General features: G+C 44.4%; 1 pseudogene; it reads left to right on the forward strand.

Moving 5' to 3' along the window:
• Window positions 1–27,821, forward strand: part of LOC119333081 — a 78,708-nt pseudogene that overhangs the window by 26,451 nt on the left and 24,436 nt on the right.

Consider the following 27,821-nt stretch of genomic DNA (forward strand, 5'->3'; position numbering starts at 1 on the left):
TCAAAAAAAAAACAAAAACCCCAGCCACAGAAATGCTGACGCGTGGATGCCTATTGGTCCTGGTTGGTGCCACCAACCGGGACCAAAGGGTCTCCTGCCTGGGCTCCGCGCACAGGCCATGTGGAGGCCCATCTGTCCCGGTTCTGGATTGAACCGGGACTAAAGGGATAGGGCATTAGTACCGAACCTTTATTCTTGGTTCAGGAACCGGGACAAAAGGCCCTTACGAACCGGGACAACAGGCCCTTTTTCTACTAGTGTCCACACATCAACCGCTATCCAGCATGCATCTAGAGTATTAAGTTCATAAGAGCAGAGTAATGCTTTAGGCAAGATGACATGATGTAGAGGGATAAACTCAAGAAATATAATAGAAACCCCATCTTTTAATCCTCAATGGGTACAATACAATACGTGCCTTGCTGCCCCTATTGTCACTAGGAAAGGACACCGCAAGATTGAACCCAAAGCTAAGCACTTCTCTCATTGCAAGAAAGATCAATCTAGTAGGCCAAACTAAACCGATTATTCAAAGAGACTTGCAAAGATATCAAATCATGCATATAAGAATCAGAGAAGAACCAAATATTGTTCATAGATAAACTTGATCATAAATCCACAATTCATCGGATCTCGGCAAAGACACCGCAAAAGAATATTACGTCGAATAGATATCCAAGAACATCGAGGAGAACTTTGTATTGAGAACCAAAGAGAGAGAAGAAGCCATCTAGCTAATAACTATGGACCCGAAGGTCTGTGGTAAGCTACTCACACATCATCGGAGAGGCTATGGTGTTGATGTACAAGCCCTTCATGATCGATTCCCCCTCTGGCAGATCACCGGGAAAGGCCCCAGATGGGTTCTCACGGGTACAGAAGTTTGTGGCAGTGGAAAAGTGGTTTCGTGGCTCCCTTGGATGTTTTTAGGGTATAACAGTATATATCTGCGAAGGAAGTACGTCGGTGGAGCTACGAGGGGCCCACAAGGGTGGGGGCACGCCCTCCTGCCTCGTGGCCGCCTCGTTGCGTCTCTGACTACCACTCCAAGTCTCCTGGATTGCGTTAGTTCCAAGAAAGATCCTCGCGAAGGTTTTGTTCCGCTTGGATTCCGTTTGATATTCCTTTTCTGCGAAACACTGAAATAGGTAAAAAAACAGAAACTGGCACTGGTCCTCCGGTTAATCAGTTAGTCCCAAAAATAATATAAAAGAGCATATTAAAGCCCATTAAACATCCAAAACAGATAATATTATACCATGAACAATCAAAAATTATAGATAGGTTGGAGACATATCAGCATCCTGTTCGGATGTTGGCTCTACAGGGGCTTCGGGGTCTTCAGCGTTCTCTGGAGCGTTATTCTCTTCGATGCCAGTATTGCCATCTTTTTTGCAACACAATTTTGTGCGGTGCAGCTGATGTCGATGTTTTGGAGGTGCTTCAGCAAGCTTTTCCTCAACCGGATTCTCCTTGCCGTCGTCGCCATCCTCTTTGGGTGTGCCCACCATGTACACGTTGTATGTGGAGGTGGCCGTCCATCGTTCGATAAATGGAGGGTTTTGGCCTTGTTCGTCTCCGGCATCGTCGTCCATACCGTCGATGTCTTCGGAGGCGTAATTCAACATGTCGGTTAAGTCTTAGACAGTGGCTATGAAGTGGGTGGTGAGTGGACGCAAAATTGCCCGCTCTCAGCCCCTAGTCTGGGCTAGGCGTAATTCGGAATTGATCCTTCCGTAATGGCCACTGATCGCATGAAGTCCAGGGCCTCGTTTAAAGGTGAGGGTTGGACAGAGAAACGAGAGCCCATGGGGTTGTCCGGAATCGGAGTCTCCTGGCGGCGCCCGCTTGGCACGAACCTCGAGAGTTCGGACCTAGAGTCCGGCGAAGTGTCCAATGCTTCTCCGGTAGCAAACTCCATAAGTGCAGAGAGTCCGGCTGGCTCTAGACTCCCGTCTTCGGACCTGTCAGACTGCTCTGGATCTAAAGTCAGAGCGATAATTAGGGACGCGAACCCCTCGAAGATCAAATCTCCTCGGATATCAGCCACATAGTTTAAGTTCCCAAAACTGATCTGATGACCAGGGGCATAGTTGTCGATCCGCTCGAGGTGGCCAATTGAGTTGGCACGTAGTGCGACGCCGCCGAATACGAAAATTTGGCCCGGGGGTGATAACCCACAAGTATAAGGGATCGCAACAGTTTTGGAGGGTAGAGTATTCAACCCAAATTTATTGATTCGACACAAGGGGAGCCAAAGAATATTCTCAAGTATTAGCAGCTGAGTTGTCAATTCAACCACACCTGGAAACTTAATATCTACAGCAAAGTGTTTAGTAGCAAAGTAATATGATAGTAGTGGTAACGGTGGCAAAAGGTAACAGTAGCAAAAGTAATGTTTTTGGTATTTTGTAGTGATGATAGCAATAACAACGGAAAAGTAAATAAGCGAAGAACAATATGTGGAAAGCTCGTAGGCAATGGATCAGTGATGGAGAATTATGCCTGATGCGGTTCATCATGTAACAATCATAACCTAGGGTGACACAGAACTAGCTCCAGTTCATTGATATAATGTAGGCATGTATTCGGAATATAGTCATACGTGCTTATGGAAAAGAACTTGCATGACATCTTTTGTCCTACCCTCCCGTGGCAGCGGGGTCCTTACGGAAACTAAGGGATATTAAGGCCTCCTTTTAATAGAGTACCGGAACAAAGCATTAACACATAGTGAATACATGAACTCCTCAAACTACGGTCATCACCGGTAAGTATCCCGATTATTGTCACTTCGGGGTTAACGGATCATAACACATAATAGGTGACTATAGACTTGCAAGATAGGATCAAGAACTCTAATATATTGATGAAAACATAATAGGTTCAAATCTGAAATCATGACACTCGGGCCCTAGTGACAAGCATTAAGCATAGCAAATTTATAGCAACATCAATCTTAGAACATAGTGGATACTAGGGATCGAACCCTAACAAAACTAACTCGATTACATGATAGATCCCATCCAACCCATCACCGTCCAGCAAGCCTACGATGGAATTACTCACGCACGGCGGTGAGCATCATGAAATTGGTGATGGAGGATGGTTGATGATGACGATGGCGACGGATTCCCCTCTCCGGAGCCCCGAACGGACTATAGATCAGCCCTCCCAAGAGGTTTTAGGGCTTGGCGTCGGCTCCATATCGTAAAACGTGATGATTTCTTCTCTCTGGTTTTTTATCCCCGAAAGCAAATATAAAGAGTTGGTCTTGAGGTCGGAGGAGCTCTAGGGGGCCCACAAGGTAGGGGGTGCGCCCTAGGGGGGCAGGCGCGCCCCCCACCCTCGTGGACAGGTAGTGGGCCCCCTGGCCTTCATCTTTTGCAAGGATTTTTTATATTTTCCGAAAAGGTGTTCCGTGAAGTTTCAGGTCATTCCGAGAACTTTTGTTTCCGCACATAAATAAAACCATAGCAATTTTGCCGAAAACATCGTCAGTCCGGGTTAGTTCCATTCAAATCATGCAAGTTAGAGTCCAAAACAAGGGCAAAAGTGTTTGGAAAAGTAGATACGACGGAGGCGTATCAACTCCCCCAAGCTTAAACATTTGCTTGTCCTCAAGCAATTCAGTTGACAAACTGAAAGTGATAAAGAAAAACTTTTACAAACTCTGTTTGCTCTTGTTGTTGTAAATATGTAAAGCCAGCATTCAAGTTTTAAGCAAAGATTATGCCTAACCACATTCACAATAACGCTTAGGTCTCAAGTTTACTCATATCAATGGCATAATCAACTAGCGAGCAATAATAATAAATCTCAGATGACAACACTTTCTCAAAACAATCATAATATGATATAATAGGATGGTATGTCGCTAGCCCTTTCTGAGACCGCAAAACATAAATGCAGAGCACCTTTAAAGATCAAGGACTGACTAGACATTGTAATTCATGGTAAAAGAGATCCAGTCAAGTCATACTCAATGTAAACTAACTGATAGCAGTGATCTCCAACTGGTGCTTTTAATAAGAGGATGATGACTCATCATAAAAGTAAATAGATAGGCCCTTCGCAGAGGGAAGCGGGGATTTGTAGAGGTGCCAGAGCTCGGTTTTGAAATAGAGGTGAATAATATTTTGAGCGGTATAGTTTCATTGTCAACATAACAACCAAGAGATGGCGATATCTTCCATGCTACACACATTATAGGTGGTTCCCAAACAGAATGGTAAAGTTTATACTCCCCCTTCCACCAACAAGCATCAATCCATGGCTTGCTCGAAACAACGAGTGCCTCCAACTAACTAGATTCCCAGGGGGAGTTTTGTTTGCAATTATTTTGATTTAGTTTGCATAAAGCATGGGACTGGGCATCCCGGTGACCAGCCACTTTCTCGTGAGTGAGGAGCGGAGTCCACTCCTCTTGAGAATAACCCACCTAACATGGAAGATACGGACAGCCCTAGTTGATACATGAGCTATTCGATCATACAAAACAGGATATTTATTTGAAGGTTTAGAGTTTGGTAGATATAAATTTACCTGGAACGGCAGGCAGATACCGTATATAGGTAGGTATGGTGGACTCATATGGAATAACTTTGGGGTTTATGGAGTTGGATGCACAAGCAGTATTCCCGCTTAGTACATGTGAAGGCTAGCAAAAGACTGGGAAGCGACCAGCTAGAGAGCGACAACAGTCATGACCATGCGTGAACATGCGCCAAGTCAAGTCACTTAAATCATTTAGAGGAGGATACCACCCTATCATACCACTTCACAACCATTTTAATAGCATGTTGGCATGCAAGGTAAACCATTATAACTCATATCTAATCAAGCATGGCACAAGAAACTACGATCTCTAGTTGTCACTGCAAACATGTTTATTCATAATAGGCTAAATCGGGAACGATGAACTAATCATATTTACAAATACAAAAGAGGTCGAGTTCATACCTGCTTTTCTCATCTCAGTCAGTCCATCATATATCGTCATAATTTCCTTTCACTTGCACGACCGAACGATGTGAATAATAATAATAGTGTGCATGCATTGGACTAAGCTGGAATCTGCAAGCATTCAACAAACAGGAGAAGACAAGGCGATATGGGCTATTTTATCAGATCAACAATGATGCATATAAGAGCCACTTCAACAATTTAATCATGGTCTTCTCCTATCAAACTCAAAGAAAAGAAATAAAACTATTTACACGGGAAAGCTCCCAACAAGCAGAAGAAGAACATGAAATCTTTTTGGGTTTTCTTTTTAATTACTACTACAAGCATGGAAAGTAAACTAATTAAAAGCTACAACTAATTTTTTTGGTTTTTCTTAAGGTTTATTAAACACACAAGAAGAAAGCATAAAAAGGAAATAAACTAACATGGATGATACAATGAAAAAGTATGAGCACCGACATCTAGCAATGAGTGTGTGAACATAAATGTATTGTCGGTGGGAAATACGTACTCCCCCAAGCTTAGGCTTTTGGCCTAAGTTGGTCTATGGCCACGGCTGGCCTGGCGGATATCCATAATAGTAGTTGGGGTCGTACTGAGATGAAGAGGACTCTGACTGCCACTGGTTATTAGACCGTCGTGGAGGGTTAACTTGTGGTTCCGGCTCTGGCTCTGTGGCTGATGTAGGGTTCCGATAGGCATGAATAGCCTCTAACGGAACAAGGTACTGGCCTGCAGATAAATCAAACAAGGAAGGAGCAGGCAGGGTAATAGTCTCAGGATGATGTTTATCAAAGAACAATTTGTATTTAAGCTCTCCTTCCCTATTCTTAATAATAAAATCATGTGCCACCATACTCTTATAATCTAAATAAACACGAGGCAACGATTTTTCTTCCTTCTCATAATGCCTAATAGGTATGTTAAAATGTGCAGCTAGGCGTGAAGCATAGATGCCTCCAAAGATGGGGCCCTTTGTACGGTTCAGACTTAACCGTTTAGCAATAATAGCACCCATACTAACAGAGTTATCACTGAATAAACCGTGAATAATAATATCAGGAACACTAAGGTTTCCACAGTTTCCGCGACCAATTAAGCAACGACTAGCAAATAGTGCAAAGTAGCATAAAACAGGAAAATGTATGCTAGTGATTCATGCATCAGAAACCTTCCTCATTTCCCCTACAGTGATGGTATCAATAAACCCATCCACATCCTTGCGATGTGGTTCCTCTGTCTTGCCCTCCAGAGGGACCAAACAAACCCGACAAAAATCAAAAATTGACATCTCCTTATGCTCATCATATAAATAAAACTCCGCCATAGGTGGTGAGCTCCTAGAATGGAAATCAAAGTTTTGCACAAAGATATTTGTGAGTAAGAGATACTTATCGCATTGGTCGTGGAGAAAAGCGGTGAGGCCTGCATTTTCAGCCAATTCATAAAAATCTTCATAAATCCCGGCTGCTCTCAAGAATTCATTGAAAGGCCATTCACACGGCCGAACCTCCATGGTGCGAGGCAGATTATACTTGGGCTTCTGTGCCTTTTCCTTCGAGCTTCGGCTCGATGAGCCCCTCAAAAGTTTCTTCATTATTTTCTGAAAAAATCTGAAATTTTTAGTAACTTCAAAATAAAAGTAAACCAAACTCAATAATATTGATAGGAACTACTCATACAAGTGCCTAGAGCCTATATCATGCATCAAAACTACTTGTAACCATATAAATTTGACATGCAAGCTCAAGAACATGGTCACCTAGACAACATAAATTTGCAATGAATAAAGCACTAGAACAAAAACTAATTGGACCAATGGAGGAGTCACATACCAAGGAACAATCTCCCCAAGCAGTTTTGTGAGAGATGCTTTGAGCAAGGAGATCGAAAATGGCAGCGAAACGAGCTTGGACACGGGTTTGAGCTGGTTATTCGTGTTTGTGGGAGGAAGAAGGAGTGTGTGGGTGAAGGGATAAGTGGAGGAGGGCCACTGTGGGCCCACGAGGCAGGGGGGTGCGCCCAGGGGGTAGGGCACGCCCTCCACCCTCATGGCCAGGTGGATGACCCTCCTGATGTGTTCTCAGTGCCAAATATTCTCAAATATTCCAGAAAAAATCATATTTAAATTTCAGGGCATTTGGAGAACTTTTATTTTCGGGGTATTTTTATATTGCACGGATAATTCAGATAACAGACAGAAAATACTATTTTTATTTTATTTAATATAAATTGTTGGAAATATGCCCTAGAGGCAATAATAAAATGGTTATTATTATATTTCTTTGTTCATGATAATTGTCAATTGTTCATGCTATAATTGTGTTATCTCGAAATCGTAATACATGTGTGAATACATAGACCACAACACGTCCCTAGTGAACCTCTAGTTGACTAGCTCGTTGATCAAAAGATAGTCATGGTTTCCTGACTATGGACATTGGATGTCATTGATAACGGGATCACATCATTAGGAGAATGATGTGATGGACAAGGCCCAATCCTAAGCTTAGCTCAAAGATCGTGTAGTTCGTTTGCTGTAGCTTTTCTGAATGTCAAGTATCATTTCCTTAGACCATGAGATTGTGCAACTCCCGGATACCGTAGGAGTGCCTTGGGTGTGCCAAACATCACAATGTAACTGGGTGACTATAAAGGTACATTACATGTATCTCCGAAACTATATGTTGGGTTGGCACGAATCGAGACTGGGATTTGTCACTCCGTATGACGGAGAGGTATCTCTGGGCCGACTCGGTAATGCATCATCATAATGAGCTCAATGTGATCAAGTGGTTGATCACGGGATCATGCATTACGGTACGAATAAGTGACTTGCCGGTAACGAGACTGAACAAGATATTGGGATACCGACGATCGAGTCTCGGGCAAGTAACGTACCGATTGACAAAGGGAATTGTATACTGATTGATTGAATCCTCGACATCGTGGAGCTTGTGGGAGCAAACATGGGTATCCAGATCCCGTTGTTGGTTGTTGACCGGAGAGGCTTCTCGGTCATGTCTGCATGTCTCCCGAACCCGTAGGGTCTACACAATTAAGGTTCGGTGACGCTAGGTTTGTAGAGATATTAGCACATGGTAACCCAAAAGTTGTTCAGAGTCCCGGATGAGATCCCGGACGTCACGAGGAGTTCCGGAATGGTCCGGAGGTAAAGATTCATATATAGGAAGTCCAGTTTCGGCCATCGGGAAGGTTTCGGGGGTCACCGGTATTGTACCGGGACCATCAGAAGGGTCCCGGGGGTCCACCGGGTGGGGCCACCTATCCCGGAGGTGCACCCCCCTTGGGCCTCCCCCTGCGCCTAGGGTTGGAAACCCTAGGGGTGGGGGGCGCCACCCTTGCCTTGGGGGGCAAGGCACCCCCTTTGGCCGCCGCCCCCCTAGGAGATTGGATCTCCTAGGGCCGGCGCCCCCCTAGGCACCCTATGTATAGTGGGGAAGGGAGGGCTGCGCACCGAAGCCCCTGGCCTCTCCCTCTCCCTCCCGTGACACTCCTTCGTCTCCCTGCGCTTGGCGAAGCCCTGCCGAGATCACCGTTGCTTCCACCACCACGTCGTCGTGCTGCTGGATCTTCATCAACCTCTCCTTCCCCCTTGCTGGATCAAGAAGGAGGAGACGTATCCCAACCGTACGTGTGTTGAACACGTAGTTGCTGTCCGTTCGGCACTTGGTCATCGGTGATTTGGATCACGTCGAGTACGACTCCATCAACCCCGTTCTCTTGAACGCTTCTGCGCGCGATCTACAAGGGTCTGTAGATGCACTCCTCTCTCCCTCGTTGCTAGATGACTCCATAGATTGATCTTGGTGATGCATAGAAAATTTTAAAATTCGGCTACGTTCCCCAACAGTGGCATCATGAGCTAGGTCTATGTGTAGTTACTATGCACGAGTAGAACACAAAGTAGTTGTGGGCGTCGATATTGTTAATTATCTTGCCGTTACTAGTCTTATCTTGATTCGGCAGTATTGTGGGATGAAGTGGCCCGGACCAACCTTACACGTATGCTTACGTGAGACCGGTTCCACCGACTGACATGCACTAGTTGCATAAGGTGGCTGGCGGGTGTCTGTCTCTCTTAGTCGGATCGGATTCGATGAATAGGGTCCTCTTGAAGGGTAAATTGAAATTGGCAATTCACGTTGTGGTTTTGGCGTAGGTAAGAAACGTTCTTGCTAGAAACCTATAGCAGCCACGTAAAAACTTGCAACAACAATTAGTGGACGTGTAACTTGTTTTTGCAGCAAGTGTTTTGTGATGTGATATGGCCGGAGGATGTGATGAATGATATATGTGATGTATGAGATGATCATGTTATTGTAATAGGAATCACGACTTGCATGTCGATGAGTATGACAACCGGCAGGAGCCATAGGAGTTGTCTTTATTTATTTATGACCTGCGTGTCAACATAAACATCATGTAATTACTTTACTTTATTGCTAAAGCGTTAGCCATAGTAGTAGAAGTAATAGATGACGCGACAACTTCAGGAAGACATGATGATGGAGATGATGATGATGGAGATCATGGTGTCATGCCGGTGACAACGATGATCATGGAGCCCCGAAGATGGAGATCAAAAGGAGCAAATGATATTGGCCATATCATGTCACTGTTTGATTGCATGTGATGTTTATCATGTTTTACATCTTATTTTCTTAGAACAACGGTAGCTTAAATAAGATGATCCCTCGTAATAATTTCAAGAAAGTGTTCCCCCTAATTGTGCACCGTTGCGAAGGTTCGTTGTTTCGAAGCACCACGTGATGATCGGGTGTGATAGATTCTAACATTCGAATACAATGGGTGTAAGCCAGATTTACACACGCAATACACTTAGGTTGACTTGACGAGCCTAGCATGTACAGACATGGCCTCGGAACACAGAAGACCGAAAGGTCGAGCATGAGTCGTATAGAAGATATGATCAACATGAAGATGTTCACCGATGTTGACTAGTCCGTCTCACGTGATGATCAGACACGGCCTAGTTAACTCGGATCATGTTATACTTAGATGACTGGAGGGATGTCTATCTGAGTGGGAGTTCATTGAATAATTTGATTAGATGAACTTAATTATCATGAACTTAGTCCAAAATCTTTACAATATGTCTTGTAGATCAAATGGCCAACGTTGTCCTCAACTTCAACACGTTCCTAGAGAAAACCAAGCTGAAAAACGATGGCAGCAACTATACGGACTGGGTCCGGAACCTGAGAATCATCCTCATAGCTGCCAAGAAAGATTATGTCCTAGAAGCGCCGCTAGGTGACACACCCGTCCCACAGAACCAAGACGTTATGAACGCTTGGCAGTCACGTGCTGATGATTACTCTCTCGTTCAGTGCGGCATGCTTTACAGCTTAGAACCGGGGCTCCAAAAGTTTTTTGAGAGACACGGAGCATATGAGATGTTCGAAGAGCTGAAAATGGTTTTCAAGCTCATGCCCGGGTCGAGAGATATGAAGTCTCCGACAAGTTCTTCAGCTGTAAGATGGAGGAAAATAGTTCTGTCAGTGAGCACATACTCAAAATGTCTGGGTTGCATAATCGCTTGACTCAGCTGGGAGTTAATCTCCCAGATGACGCGATCATTGACAGAATCCTTCAATCGCTTCCACCGAGCTACAAGAACTTTGTGATGAACTTCAATATGCAGGGGATGGAAAAGACCATTCCTGAGGTATATTCAATGCTGAAATCAGCAGAGGTAGAAGTCAAAAAGGAACATCAAGTGTTGATGGTGAATAAAACCACTAAGTTCAAGAAAGGCAAGGGTAAGAAGAACTTCAAGAAGGACGGCAAGGGAGTTGCCGCGCCCGGTAAGCAAGCTGCCGGGAAGAAGCCAAAGAATGGACCCAAGCCCGAGACTGAGTGTTTTTATTGCAAGGGAAGTGGTCACCGGAAGCGGAACTGCCCCAAATACTTAGCGGACAAGAAGGCCGGCAACACTAAAGGTATATGTGATATACATGTAATTGATGTGTACCTTACCAGTACTCGTAGTAGCTCCTGGGTATTTGATACCAGTGCGGTTGCTCACATTTGTAACTCAAAGCAGGAGCTGCGGAATAAGCGGAGACTGGCGAAGGAGAGGTGACGATGCGCGTCGGTAATGGTTCCAAGGTCGATGTGATCGCCGTCGGCACGCTGCCTCTACATTTACCTACGGGATTAGTTTTAAACCTCAATAATTGTTATTTAGTGCCAGCTTTGAGCATGAACATTGTATCAGGATCTCGTTTAATTCGAGATGGCTACTCATTTAAATCCGAGAATAATGGTTGTTCTATTTATATGAGAGATATGTTTTATGGTCATGCCCCAATGGTGAATGGTTTATTCTTAATGAATCTCGAGCGTAATGCTACACATATTCATACTGTTAATACCAAAAGATGTAAGGTTGATAATGATAGTCCCACATACTTGTGGTACTACCACCTTGGTCACATAGGTGTCAAACGCATGAAGAAGCTCCATGCAGATGGACTTTTAGAGTCTCTTGATTACGAATCATTTGACACGTGCGAACCATGCCTCATGTGTAAGATGACCAAGACTCCGTTCTCAGGAACAATGGAGTGAGCAACCAACTTATTGGAAATCATACATACTGATGTGTGCGGTCCAATGAGTGTTAAGGCTCGCGGTGGCTATCATTATGTTCTCACCCTCACTGATGACTTGAGTAGATATGGGTATGTCTACTTAATGAAACACTAGTCTGAGACCTTTGAAAAGTTCAAGGAATTTCAGAGTGAGGTTGAGAATCAACGTGATAGGAAAATCAAGTTCTTGCGATCAGATCATGGGGGAGAATACTTGAGTCACGAATTTGGCACACACTTAAGAAAATGTGGAATAGTTTCACAACTCACGCCGCCTGGAACACCTTAGCGTAATGGTGTGTCCGAACGTCGTAATCGCACTCTATTGGACATGGTGCGATCTATGGTGTCTCTTACCGATTTACCGCTGTCATTTTGGGGCTATGCTTTAGAGACAGCCGCATTCACTTTAAATAGGGCTCTGTAGAAATCCGTTGAGACGACACCGTATGAATTATTGTTTGGGAAGAAACCTAAGATGTCGTTTCTAAAAGTTTGGGATGCGATGCTTATGTCAAGAAACTTCAACCTGAAAAGCTCGAACCCTAGTCGAAAAAATGCATCTTCATAGGATACCCTAAAGAAACTGTTGGGTATACCTTCTACCTCAGATCCGAGGGCAGGATCATTGTTGCCAAGAATGGGTCCTTTCTAGAGAAAGAGTTTCTCTCAAAAGAAATAAGTGGGAGGAAAGTAGAACTTGATGAAGTATTACCTCTTGAACCGGTAAGTGGCGCAGCTCAAGAAAATGTTCCTGAGGTGCCTGCACCGACTAGAGAGGAAGTTGATGATGATGATCATGAAACTTCAGATGAAGTTGCTACTGAACTTCGTAGGTCCACAAGGACATGTTCCGCACCAGAGTGGTACGGCAACCCTGTCTTGGAAATCAGGTTGTTAGACAACGGTGAACCTTCGGACTATGAAGAAGCGATGGTGGGCCCGGATTCCGACAAATGGCTGGAAGCCATGAAATTCGAGATAGGATCCATGTATGAAAACGAAGTATGGACTTTGACTGACTTGCCCGATGATCGGCGAGCCATAGCAAATAAATGGATCTTTAAGAAGAAGACAGACGCGGATGGTAATGTGACCATCTATAAAGCTCGGCTTGTTGCTAAGGGTTATCGACAAGTTCAAGGGGTTGACTATGATGAGACTTTCTCAACCGTAGCGAAGCTGAAGTCCGTCCGAATCATGTTAGCAATTGCCGCATTCTATGATTATGAGATATGGCAAATGGACGTCAAAATGGCATTCCTTGATGGTTTCCTTAAGGAAGAATTGTATATGATGCAGCCGGAAGGTTTTGTCGATCCTAAGAATCCTGACAAGGTGTGCAAGCTCCAACGCTTGATTTATGGGCTGGTGCAAGCATCTCGGAGTTGGAACATTCGTTTTGATGAGATGATCAAAGCGTTTGGGTTTATGCAGACTTATGGAGAAGCATGCATTTACAAGGAAGTGAGTGGGAGCTCTGTAGCATTTCTCATATTGTATGTGGATGACATACTGTTGATGAGAAATGATATAGAATTCTTGGAAAGCATAAAGTCTTACTTGAACAAGTGTTTTTCAATGAAGGACCTTGGAGAAGCTGCTTATATATTAGGCATCAAGATCTATAGAGATAGATCGAGACGCCTCATTGGTCTTTCACAGAGTACGTACCTTGACAAGATATTGAAGAAGTTCAAAATGGATCAGTCAAAGAAGGGGTTCTTGCCTGTATTGCAAGGTACGAGATTGAGCACGGCTCAATGCCTGACCACGGCAGAAGATAGAGAAAAGATGAGTGTCGTCCCCTATGCCTCGGCCATAGGGTCTATCATGTATGCTATGTTGTGTACCAGACCTGATGTAAACCTTGCCATAAGTTTTGTAGGAAGGTACCAAAGTAATCCCGGCATCGAACACTGGACATCAGTCAAGAATATCCTGAAGTACCTGAAAAGGACTAAGGAAATGTTTCTCGTTTATGGAGGTGACGAAGAGCTCGTCGTAAAGGGTTACGTCGATGCTAGCTTCGACACAGATCTGGATGACTCTAAGTCACAAACCGGATACGTGTATATTTTGAATGGTGGGGCAGTAAGCGGGTGCAGTTGCAAGCAAAGCGTTGTGGCGGGATCTACATGTGAAGCGGAGTACATGGCAGCCTCGGAGGCAGCACAAGAAGCAGTCTGGGTGAAGGAGATCATTACCGACCTAGGAGTCATCCCAATGCGTCGGGCTCGATGACTCTCTTCTGTGACAACACTGGAGCTATTGCCCTTGCCAAGGAGCCCAGGTTTCACAGGAAGACCAGGCATATCAAGCGTCGCTTCAACTCCATTCATGAAAGTGTTCAAAATGGAGACATAGATATTTGTAAAGTACATACGGGCCTGAATGTAGCAGATCCGTTGACTAAACCTCTCCCTAGAGCAAAACATGATCAACACCAGAACTGCATGGGTGTTTGATTCATCACAATGTAACTAGAATATTGACTCTAGTGCAAGTGGGAGACTGTTGGAAATATGCCCTAGAGGCAATAATAAAATGGTTATTATTATATTTCTTTGTTCATGATAATTGTCTATTGTTCATGCAATAATTGTGTTATCCGGAAATCGTAATACATGTGTGAATACATAGACCATAACACGTCCCTAGTGAGCCTCTAGTTCACTAGCTCATTGATCAAAAGATAGTCATGGTTTCCTGACTATGGACATTGGATGTCATTGATAACGGGATCACATCATTAGGAGAATGATGTGATGGACAAGACCCAATCCTAAGCTTAGCTCAAAGATCGTGTAGTTCGTTTGCTGTAGCTTTTTCTGGATGTCAAGTATCATTTCCTTAGACCATGAGATTGTGCAACTCCCGGATACCGTAGGAGTGCCTTGGGTGTGCCAAACATCACAACGTAACTGGGTGACTATAAAGGTACATTACAGGTATCTCCGAAAGTATTTGTTGGGTTGGCATAAATCGAGACTGGGATTTGTCACTCCGTATGACGGAGAGGTATCTCTGGGCCCACTCAGTAATGCATCATCATAATGAGCTCAATGTGATCAAGTGGTTGATCACGGGATCATGCATTACGGTACGAGTAAAGTGACTTGCCGGTAACGAGACTGAACAAGGTATTGGGATACCCACGATCAAGTCTCGGGCAAGTAACGTACCGATTAACAAAGGGAATTGTATACGGATTGATTGAATCCTCGACATCGTGGTTCATCCGATTAGATCATCGTGGAGCTTGTGGGAGCCAACATGGGTATCCAGATCCCGCTGTTGGTTATTGACCGGAGAGGCTTCTCAGTCATGTCTGCATGTCTCCCGAACCCATAGGGTCTACACACTTAAGGTTCGGTGACGCTAGGGTTGTAGAGATATTAGCACACGGTAACCTGAAAGTTGTTCGGAGTCCCGGATGAGATCCCGGACGTCACGAGGAGTTCCGGAATGGTCCGGAGGTAAAGATTCATATATAGGAAGTCCAGTTTCGGCCATCGGGAAGGTTTCGGGGGTCACCGGTATTGTACCGGGACCACCGGAAGGGTCCCGGGGGTCCACCTAGTGGGGCCACCTATCCCAGAGGGCCCCATGGGCTGAAGTGGGAGGGGAACCAGCCCCTAGTGGGCTGGTGTGCCCCCCTTGGGCCTCCCCCTGCGCCTAGGGTTGGAAACCCTAGGGGTGGGGGGGGGCGCCACCCTTGCCTTGGGGGGCAAGGCACCCCCTTTGGCCACCGCCCCCTAGGAGATTGGATCTCCTAGGGCCGGCGCCCCCCCCCTAGGCACCCTATATATAGTGGGGGGGAGGGAGGGCTGCGCACCGAAGCCCCTGGCCTCTCCCTCTCCCTCCCGTGACACTCATCCGTCTCCCTGCGCTTGGCGAAGCCCTGCCGAGATCACCGTTGCTTCCACCACCACGCCGTCGTGCTGCTAGATCTTCATCAGCCTCTCCTTCCCCCTTGCTGGATCAAGAAGGAGGAGACGTCTCCCAACCGTACGTGTGTTGAACGCGGAGGTGCTGTCCATTCGGCACTTGGTCATCGGTGATTTGGATCACGTCGAGTACAACTCCATAGACCCCGTTCTCTTGAACGCTTCCGCGCGCGATCTACAAGGGTATGTAGATGCACTCCTCTCTCCCTCGTTGCTAGATGACTCCATAGATTGATCTCGGTGATGCGTAGAAAATTTTAAAATTCTGCTACGTTCCCCAACATAAATAACAGAAAGTAAAAGGAGGGTACAGTAGGTTGTGCCTTCTAGTTTCATCCATCTCATGCTCATCAAAAGGAATCCACTAACAAGGTTGATCAGGTCTTGTTAACGAACTCATTCCAAATAACATGGAACCGGAGATATTTTGAATAACACTATGTTACCTCAACAGGGATATGCACATCCCCAATAATAAGAATATCATATTTCTTCTTGACAGTAGGAAGAGGAAATTCAAAACCTCCAAATATAATCGATGTTATATTTCCAATAGAATTGATACTGTGGACTTGAGGTTGTTTCCTCGGAAAGTGTACCGTATGCTCATTACCATTAACATGAAAAGTGACATTGCCTTTAGTGCAATCAATAACAGCCCCTGGAGTGTTCAAGAAAGGTCTTCCAAGAGTAATAGACATACTATCGTCCTCAGGAATATCAAGAATAACAAAGTCCATTAAAATAGTAACGTTTGCAACTACAACAGGCACATCCTCACAAATACCGACATGTATAGCAGTTGATTTATCAGCCATTTGCAAAGATATTTCAGTAGGTGTCAACTTATTCAAATCAAGTCTACGATATAAAGAGAGAGGCATAACACTAACACCGGCTCCAAGATCACATAAAGCAGTTTTAACATAGTTTCTTTTAATGAAGCATGGTATAGTGGGTACACCGGGATCTCCTAGTTTCTTTGGTATTCCGCCCTTAAAAGTATAATTATCAAGCATGGTGGAAATTTCAGCTTTCGGTATCTTTCTTTTATTTGTAACAATATCTTTCATATACTTAGCATAAGGATTCATTTTGAGCATATCAGTTAATCGCATACGCAAAAAGATAGGTCTAATCATTTCAGCAAAGCGCTCAAAATCCTCATCATCCTTTTTCTTGGATGGTTTGGGAGGAAAAGGTATGGGTTTCTGAACCCAAGGCTCTCTTTCCTTACCGTGTTTCCTTGCAACAAAGTCTTTCTTATCATAACATTGATTCTTTGATTGTGGGTTATCAAGATCAACAACAGGTTCAATTTCTATATCATTATTATTACTAGGTTGAGCATCATCATGAACATTATCATTAACATTATCACTAGTTTCAGGTTCATTACCAGATTGTGTTTCAGCATCAGAAATAGAAATATTATTTGGATTCTCAGGTGTTTCAGTAACAGGTTTACTAGAAGCATGCAAAGTCCTGTCATTTTTCTTTCTCTTCCTTTTAGAAGGACTAGGTGCATCTACATTATTTCTCTGAGAGTCTTGCTCAATTCTCTTAGGATGGCCTTCAGGATACAAAGGTTCCTGAGTCATTTTACCACCTCTAGTCATAACTCTAACAGCATTATCATTCTTCTTACTATTCAATTCATTGAGCAAATCATTTTGAGCTTTAAGTACTTGTTTTACTTGAGTGGTAACCATAGAAGCATGTTTACTAATAAGTTTAAGTTCACCTTTGACATTATCCATATAATCACCCAAGTGTTCAAGCATATTTGAATTGTATTTCAATTGTCTACCAAAATAAGCATTAAAATCTTCTTGCTTAGCCGTAAATTTATCAAACTCATCTAAGCAAGGGCTAGCAAATTTAGTAAATGGGATTTCAGCTTTAATACCTTTTTCTTTCATAGATTTCTTTGCCTCTTGCATATCTTCAGGACTGAGAAATAGAATACACCTCTTCTTCGGAGTTGGTTTAGGAATAGGCTCAGGAGTTGGTTCTGGAACTGGTTCAGGAAGTGTCCAATTATTATCATTTGCCAACATATTATTCAATAGAATTTCACCTTCATCCGGCGTTCTTTCCATGAAAACAGAACCACCACAACTATCCAGGTAATCTCTGGAAGCATTGGTTAGTCCATTATAAAAGATATCAAGTATTTCATTTTTCTTAAGAGGATGATCAGGCAAAGCATTAAGTAATTGGAGAAGCCTCCCCCAAGCTTGTGGGAGACTCTCTTCTTCAATTTGCACAAAGTTATATATATCCCTTAAAGCAGCTTGTTTCTTATGAGTAGGGAAATATTTAGCAGAGAAGTAATAAATCATATCCTGGGGACTACGCACACAACCATGATCAAGAGAATTAAACCATATCTTATCATCACCCTTTAATGAGAACGGAAATATTTTAAGGATATAAAAGTAACGAGTTCTCTCATCATTGGTGAACAGGGTAGCTATATCATTTAATTTAGTAAGATGTGCCACAACAGTTTTAGATTCATAGCCATGAAAAGGATCAGATTCAACCAAAGTAATTATACCAGGATCAATAGAGAATTCATAATCCTTATCGGTAACATAGATAGGTGAAGTAGCAAAAGCAGGGTCAGGTTTCATTCTAGCATTTAGAGATTGCTTATTCCATTTAGCTAATAACCTCTTAAGTTCGTATCTATCTTTGCAAGCTAAAATAGCTAAAGAAGCTTCTTTATCAAAAACATAACCCTTAGGAATAACAGACAAGTCTTCGTCATTACTTTCATCAGTATTATCAGATTCAATATTTTCATTCTCTCTAGCCCTAGCAAGCTATTCATCAAGAAATTCATCAAGTGGCACAGTAGTATCAAGCATAGAAGTAGTTTCATCATAAGTATCATGCATAGCAGAAGTGGCATCATCAATAACATGCGACATATCAGAACGAATAGCAGAAGCAGGTTTGGGTGTCGCAAGTTTACTCAAAATAGAAGGTGAATCAAGTGCAGAGCTTGATGGCAGTTCCTTACCTCCCATCGTAGTTGAGGGATAGATCTTGGTTTTAGGATATCTCAATTTCTTCATAATGATAAGCAGATATAAATCCTGTTGACTCAAAGAATAGAGTTATGCTCCCCGGTAATGGTGCTAGAAAATAGTCTTGATAACCCACAAGTATAGGGGATCGCAACAGTTTTAGAGGGTAGAGTATTCAACACAAATTTATTGATTCGACACAAGGGGAGCCAAAGAATATTCTCAAGTATTAGCAGCTATGTTGTCAATTCAACCACACCTGGAAACTTAATATCTGCAGCAAAGTGTTTAGTAGAAAAGTAATATGATAGTAGTGGTAACGGTGGCAAAAGGTAACAGCAGCAAAAGTAATGTTTTTGGTATTTTGTAGTGATGATAGCAATAACAACGGAAAAGTAAATAAGCGAAGAACAATATGTGCAAAGCTCGTAGGCAATGGATCAGTGATGGAGAATTGTGCCGGATGCAGTTCATCATGTAACAATCATAACCTAGGGTGACACAGAACTAGCTCCAGTTCATTGATATAATGTAGGCATGTATTCTGAATATAGTCATACGTGCTTATCACTACAGGAATCAGCTACTTTGCCATCTGCCACGGCAGACGGCTAAGGCATGGATGGCTGACGTCAAAGGTCTTTGCCGTCTGCCGCGGATGGCAAAAGGGGATGGCAAAGTAAGGTTCTGCAAAGAGCTACTTTGCCGTGTGCTTCAGGCGGCTGACGGCAAAGGGGCCTTTGGCATCAGCAGCGGACGGCAAAGAGTGCAGACGGCAATAAATGCGCTGTTAATCCGTTAGGTGGTTAACGGCAGGCCTTTGCCGTCCGCCGCTGACGGCAAACTTTGGAAGGCCTTTGTCGTCAGCCACTGTAGGCAAACTGACCAAATTTGTCAGCCTCCTTGGAAGCACAGTTGCCTGCCACGTGGCCTCTTTGCCGTCGGCTGCTGATGGCAAAGAGCCCTTTGCCGTCGGTGGCAAACGGCAAAGAGCCTGCATATTGTCTCTTTTTTCTGTTTTTCTAATCCAACAATTTTCACAGCAAATATATATGACATATATAGATATATTTAACAGCAAACATATCACATATCCAGCACATAATTCCATATACATATTACATAGCAAAGTTTCATCAACATAGCAAGTTCCATCAAGTTCCATCCATACACATTGTTCCATATACATATTACATAGCAAAGTTTCATCAACATAGCAAGTTCTATCATAGCAAGCTAGATACAATGCAAAGTTTTAGTAAAGAAAAAGCAAGCACTCCATCATAGCAAGCTAGCTTCCATGAAGTGAGTGAAATCTGCAAAATGGTAAATAAGAAAGTTAGAAATAGGTGAATAGAACAAGAAGAAGACTAGAACAAGAAGTATATGTCATTTATGAGCTAACTTAGGTGAAATGGATCATATATGAGCTAACTAAGTTGAAATGGGTTGTTTATGAGCTAACTGAGTTGAAATGGATCATTTATGAGCTAACTTAGTTGAAATGGGTCGTTTATGAGCTAACTAAGGTGAAGGGCATCGTTTTTGAGCTAACTAAGGTGAAATGGATCGTTTTTGAGCTAACTAAGGTGAAATGGATCATTTTTGAGCTAACTAAGGTGAAATGGATCATTTTTGAGCTAACTAAGGTGAAATGGACCGTTTTTTAGCTAACTTAGGTGAAATGGATCATTTATGAGCTAACTTAGGTGAAATGGATCATTTATGAGCTAACTTAGTTGAAATGGGTCGTTTATGAGCTAACTAAGGTGAAATGGATCGTTTTTGAGCTAACTAAGGTGAAATGGATCGTTTTTAGCTAACTTAGGTGAAATGAGTCATTTTAGAGCTAACTTAGGTAAAATGGATCGTTTATGAGCTAACTAAGTTAATTATGCAATTTTTGACATAAGTAAGCTAAGTACATATCGTTTTAGAGCTAACCTAGGTAAAATGGATGGTTTATGAGGTCAGTAAGCTTATTAAGTCATTTTGGAGGAAAAGAAGCTAACTCTAGGTCATTATGGTAAGCATATTGGAGGAAATAAAGCTAAGTCTAGGTCTTTATGCATTTGTTAAGCAAAACACTAGAGAAACTTACCGTGATCACGGAGGTGTAGGAGCGGGCTGGCTCGCGCCGGTAGCTGGAGAAGGATCGTGCGATGCGTTTCTGGAGTTAAGCTGCACCAAAGATCATTTCCAATGTCTCGTTAGCATTATGACACTCAAATGTTAAGACTAGCAAGTAATGTCCATTCAAATTAAACTCACCGTGCTCCCAGGAGCAATCACTGGCATCGGCGGAGCGGTCTGACCGGAGTTCTCGCACACAGACTGCACATTTGGTTTTCACAACAGAGTCATACTAGTTAGTAATGAGACTCAAATGTTAAGACTAGCAAGTAATCTGCAGAAGAAACTTACCACAAGGAGCTTGTACATGGCCCTTGCCTGCATGTCATTCCGTGCCCTCTCCTCCTCCAACATCTTTGTCGTCCTCTCCTCCAACTCCCGCTGCCTCTCCGCCGCCTCTGCCAGAAGTTTCTCTGTTCTATCTCTCTCACTCTGTATAGCAGCCTGCAACACCACTCACATGACCATTTGTAATCATTGATGGAAGCGCACACAATGTAATGGAGAAAGATAGCTGAGTACGTATAACTAACCTTGGAGGCGAGTTGGACTGCCGTTCACGAGGCCTTATCTCAGGAGCGGAGCTCGACTGGTGTGCCTTGATCTCCGGGAGAGTGCTAGGACAACGGATAAGTCCATCTCCCATGGCTATGGAGTCATGGGACCTCCCGCCACCAGATATCATCAGCATCTCTGTATCAATGGGACCCTGGCTCGGGTTAAAGTCCTCCCCTTTCCTCGCCTTCCCCTGATCTCTATATTGCACGACCTTGTCGTGGGCGGAGATGTTGGTGAAGTTCTTTGGATTATCAAGGTCAGATGCAGAGAATGCCTTGACTTTCTTGTAAGGGCCAGTGTGGGCCATGGCATACAGGTCGTACACCTCTGGCACCTTATCCGCCTTATTGTAGCATGCCTGAAAGAGAGAAACAAAGTAAATTAGTAATTAAAGGGCTAAAGCTAGCATGATGAATGAATTGCATGAATCATGAAACAAACCACATACCCAGTTCCGCCCGTACTGAAATAAGTTGGAGCTGCCTTGGTGGTGTGGCACACCTTCCATTTGGGCATGTTTGTCCTTGGCCTCTTTGTGGGTGGCCAGCCATTCTTTTGAGCACCACGCATTGACCAACACCTCCCAACAATCCATCCGATCCGCACACCATCTCGGAGGGGCCTAAGTTAGCAAATAGAAACTTGAGTGCTACAGCTATGAATTACTAAATGAAGGAAGTAAGTACAAGCCCTTAAGAATTACCTTCATGTACTTCTCCTTACTCAAGAACTTATCGCGGCACTCCTGCTTGGGCTTCTTGATACCACGCCCGGCGTAGTAGTCTCGAACAGCCTGCACCCGAACCTCATGCCATAAGTTCTGAAGCAGGCGCTTGCACTCCTTGTGGATAACATCTGCCGCCTCCTCCTCGTATCCCTCCTCACACCTGTAGAATGTCTGCAATCAAATGAGACAATATTGATTAGTACAATTAATAACTAGCTAGTTGAAGATTTTTAATTGTGTAAAGGAGCAATTACCCAGAACTTTCTGATCACCACGTCTGCCCTCGTCTTCCACAAGACACCGTCGATAATCTCACCCGGCGGGGCCGGGGCAGCCAAGTAGTGCTCCCAAGTCAATCCAACCTCTGGAAGCCGACCCTCACCAGGCAACGTGACAAACCCCAGGAAGTTTTGCCGAATCAGAACTCCAAGGATGGAGTTGGGCCGGCGGACACTTTCATGGTGGTCCCAACCCCTGCAGCATGACAAGGCCAACACATCAGTTATTTGAAGAAACGTGAATGCAAAAGGTACAAAAAGATTAAATGCACTTACCTCTCCCCATCAGGGAAAATCAACCACCTCTACTCGCGGGTCGCCGGCACAGACGGGAGCCGTGTAGCACCACACTGGTAGACGTTGCCCCCTCCTCCCCCTCCTCATCAGTCGGCTCCCTGCCATCATCAGCATGGCCACTCGGCTCCCCGCCATCATCAGCATGGCCACTCGGCTCCTCAGGCTAACCCGACCAGTTACCCCATCCAGATGTGTGCTCCTCCGGGGTCTCGTGGGCCGAAGGCCCGTCGACCCGAGGCTCGTGGGCCGAAGACCCGTGGACCGGAGGCTCGTGGACCGGAGTCCGTGCAGCCTCCTCCTCAGACGAGTCCACCCTAGCAGTCACGTGCTCGGGTGAAACAGCTGGGGGCGGCGGCGAGGAAGGCGTCGTAAGAGTCACCCTACCTCCTCTCCCGTGACCACGTGCTCCACCTCCTCTCTTCTTCTTACCTCGTCCCCTGCTGGGCACCGCGGTCGGCAAAGAAGGGCCCGGCGGTGTCGCCATACTGTCCAGCAATGCTCGGCGGAGAGGTGCATGTGGAATGGAAGACCTCGCACCACGCGCCGACGAAGAAGGGGCCTCGGCGCGCTCCCGACCAGCGCCCACCATATTTCAACACCTGCCATGACAAAGAATAAACGAAATTAGTACAACATAAAAAAAAGTACCGACATGAATAATAATATGTATATCACTTAAGTGTATCATCATCAAGTACAACATAAAAAATTGAATACCTGACACTACTAATAATCTCGATCAGTATCGTCAATAAATGCATAATCATCATCATCACTATAATCAATGATGGGCTCATAGGGTTCATTGGCATCAACATGTGCAAGGCCACCTTGACGTAATCGGTCAAGCATTGACAGGTCATCCACAGCAGTAACCTCTTCTTGTTCCGGCTCTTCTTGTTCCTCCTCTGGGGTGATGTCGGATTCATTGTCGCTGTCTACTTCAATGTTTTGGGGTGAAGTATAGCGGTTCTTGAAACGCTTTTTGGAAAGACATGTCTCTTGGAAGAATTCTCCTTCATATGTGTCTGGGTTAATGTGAGGTTCATAATCCTCTTCCTTTGGGGGAGAAAGTCTAGCACGTGGCGGCACTTCATAAACGACATCCCAACCTTTCAGATTTGGATTAGTTTGGCAGGCCCACAGTAGATAGAATACTTGGGTCGCCTGTTGAGCCGTAATATAGACATCAGGAACATCTAAATGGGTGCTTTGGTTGATTTCAACTAGCCCTATATGTTCATGAGTCCTTCTAGTCTCCTTCGGCTGAAACCAATAACATTTGAAGACTACGACATTCGGTGGATTTTCATCATAGAACAGAAGTTCATAAATTGCTTCAACTCTCCCATATACTCGGTACCTCCTTCGCCTATAGCAGATACACAACAATTTGTAGACTTTTGGTGGGCCATGGATAGCTCTTTGCCATAGGTACAAAAGCGATACCCGTTGATGTCGTACTTGTCAAATGAACGGACCTTATAGTCAAAACCATTAGCAACTTGTCTCAATTCGGCGTCCATAGACTCTGAATTAGCCTACAAGTTTAATATGAAAGGATTGTTGCATTACGCACAAATTAGCGAATGAAATGAAATTGTCTAATAGAAATTACCGTTTGTTTTAACCAAGAGATGAAACCAGGATAGCCGCCTCCTTGCTTTGCGAGAAGCTCATACTCTTCGACAGAATCCTTTTGGATCTCCGCTCCATACGAGAATATGGCGACATATCGACTGTATGACGTATCCAGGAATAAGAGCAGTTCAAAGGAAATAGAAGTTGCGAAACAATGTACCGAGAACTTACCCGATGTACGGCCGCACTTCTATCAGGTTGTTGAAGATATACAATGAAATGGTCCGCCATTCTTCGTTATCCAAAGATACTGGATGTGAAACACTAGCTGGTGCGAGATTCCCTTTGAATAGGCTGAGGTTGGATCCACCCTTTTTAGGGTTGTCAGCATTGTACCGAGGCTTCGGATTATGCAAATGACGATTTTTGGCTTCGTAGTGCGCTGTTACGAAGTTTGCCGCCTCCTCTGTGATGAATGCCTCAGCCATCGATGCTTCAATTCTACGTTTATTTTTACATTTTTCTCGAAGCGTCTTCTGCATCCTCTCAGTTGGGTAGCACCAACGATTTTCCACGGGCCCCCCCAATCTTGCCTCGGTCGGGAGATGCAAAATCAAATGCTGCATTGGATTAAAGAAGCCCGGTGGAAAGATCTTCTCTAACTTGCAGATCAACTCCGGCGCCAACTCTTCCATTTCTTCTAGCACGCCAAGCGATAGTTCTTTCGCACAAAGAACACGGAAGAAATAGATGAGTTCTGCCAGTACTAGCCATTCATCCTCAGGGATGAAGCCACGCAACATCACCGGCATTACCCGCTCAATCCATATGTGCCAATCATGACTCTTGAGACCAAATATCTTCAGTTTATCAAGATTTGCTCCCCTCTTTAGATTTGCTGCATACCCATCGGGGAACATCAACTGCTGTTGCACCCACAAGATAATTTCCCTCATAGTTGGCCTTCCAAGATTGAACCATGCCTTTGGCTTCGTCCAGTTCTGCTTTCCTTTCGGTTCTTTCATGTTTTGTAACGGCCTATCACATAGCGCCTCCAGATCGACTCTAGCCTTAGTATTATCCTTTGACTTCCCATCTATGCCAAACAATGTACCAAAAAGTGCCTCGGCGATATTCTTCTCAGTGTGCATCACGTCGATGTTGTGTGGGCAAAGGAGGTCTTTGAAGTAAGGCAGATCCCATAAGCATGTTTTGTGAGTCCACGCGTGCTTAGTATTATACCCCTTGAAGTACCCTGGACGCTGTGGATCTGGCTCGAGAGCGTTTAACTGATCCAGGGTCTGTTGGCCTGTCAATGCAGGTGGTGTAGAATTTTTGACAACTCTACTCCTGATGAAGTTCTTCTTGTCTTTCCTGAACTTATGGCAAGGATCCAGGAACTGTCTATGCATGTCGAAGCAAGAAAACTTGCGACCGGCCTGAAGCCAACGAAACTCAAGAGCTCCCTTGCATGTGGGGCACGGGAACCTTCCATGCACACACCAGCCAACGAATAGCGCATACGCCGGCAAGTCATGCGTAGAGTACATGTACCAGACACGCATTATGAAGTTCCGTTTGCTAAAGGCGTCGTATGTCTTGAACCCATTATACCAGGCTTCTTGCAATTCGTCCTTAAGCGGCTGCATGTACACATTCATATTTTTCCCCGGATAGTTGGGCCCAGGAATTATCAACGTCAGGAAAATGTTCTTTCTTTGCATAATTTGTCCGGGGGGAGATTGAGTGGAAAGACAAATATGGGCCAACAACTGTATTGGGCTGCCGTCATACCAAACACACTGAACCCATCCGTGCTAATGCCGACTCGAGGATGCCTCGGATCTGCCGCTTTGTCAGCATGTAATTCATCAAACTTTTTCCACGCAACACCATCCGATGTGTGTACCATCATCAGATTCCCATCTGCATCTAGTTCGGTTCTTTTGCCTATTTTGTGCCATGTCATCTGTCTGGCCGTCTCCTCGACCATGGAAAGACATTGAAGTCTTGGTACGATTGGCATATACCGAAGAACACTAACGGGGATTTTGGTCTGTGTCTTCTCACCCATACCGTTGTCTACCACAATATACTTGGAAGACTTGCAAATGGGACAATAGTTCAAGTCCGCTTAGTCAAGCCTAAATAAGGCACATCCTTTCTCACAGGCATGTATCTTCTCATAGGGCATCTTTAGTGCACGGAGGATTTTGTCCGACTGGTACAGGTTTGCAGGCACTACATGGCCTTTGGGTAGAAAGCGTCCAAATACTGTCATAATTGCGTCATAGCATTCTTTGCCCAAGTTGAACTGAGCCTTCAGAGCCATTACTTGTGAGATGGCATCCAACTGACAAAGCTCAGTGTGCTCGTGGAGTGGACGTTTTGAAGACTCCAACATTTCATTGAAGGCCTTTGCACATTCCTCCATCTCCTCATCCGGATCCCGAGCATCATCATAGTCTTGCACCATGTTTTCCATCCCGGTACCATGCTCGTCGGTGCGACGACGATCCACCTCAGCTCGGTCACGTTGGGCAGACTCACCATGAAATGTCCACACCGTATAATCGGGCGTAAAACCACTCTTCTGCAGGTGTTTGCCCATCTCAGCCTCTGTCTTCTTTTCCCAATTGCCGCACCGGAAACAGGGGCACCAGGTTTTCTTCTGGCCATTTGCAAATGCGGCTTGCACAAACCCCTTGGTTTTTGTGAACGATTCAGCGCTCCATTTGTTCTGACCAGTGTGACCGGTATACATCCACGCACGGTCACTCATCTTGACTTTCAGAGCTACTGGACACACAACAATTATATATGTAATTCACCATGTATATATTCATCAGTTGATCTACTTTGTCAATTTTATTACGTCCATGCAACCTACACTCTAATAGGTAATGATAGGTCCTAATACCACCCGTGTATGTGTAGATTGGGTTCATTTTCCCATTCTATGCTCCGGATCCGACGCAAAATTTCGGCAGCACCTCCCCGCTGTTCTCCTGATACACGTCTTTGCAATAAACAGAGAGGATGTGTACCCGGAGAACAACAGGGGAGGCACTGACGAAATTTATGTGTCGGATCCGGAGCAAAGCATATGAGAAAATGAACCCAATCTACACATACTCGGGCTGTCCATGGATAGCGTTGGACAATTCGAAAGAATCAAGGTTATAAATATGCAAATGCATGCATATTTATAACTATGACGCTTTCGAACGGGAGACACATATTGGTTACGCATACTGATGATTCAAGACACATATATAGCTAGCTATCAAGTTTCATCGGAATAGATCAAACAATTAACGGGGGAGGAGGACATGTCATTTGTGCTCACCCACGAACGAAGGGGCAGAGCTCGTCAAACGCACGGCGAGGTCGTCGAACACCAAACCTCGCAGCGATGAAACAACTGCACATTTAAAACTACCCGATCAACCCAATTAGATATGATGTTTTTCATAAAAAAATCGAAAAATATATGACCTAACTAATAATTCACAAATATATGACCCCGTCGGCCTCTGCAAGGTCAAAGAACACCTTTTTGGGAGGTGTCGGGGGTCGGGGTGTCGTGTCGGTGTCGGGGTGCCGTGTCGGGGTCGGGGTGCTGTCTCGGGGTCGGGGTGTCGTGTCGG

Source organism: Triticum dicoccoides, chromosome 7A, assembly GCF_002162155.2.
Source record: "Triticum dicoccoides isolate Atlit2015 ecotype Zavitan chromosome 7A, WEW_v2.0, whole genome shotgun sequence".
NCBI classification, from domain to species: Eukaryota; Viridiplantae; Streptophyta; class Magnoliopsida; order Poales; family Poaceae; genus Triticum; species Triticum dicoccoides.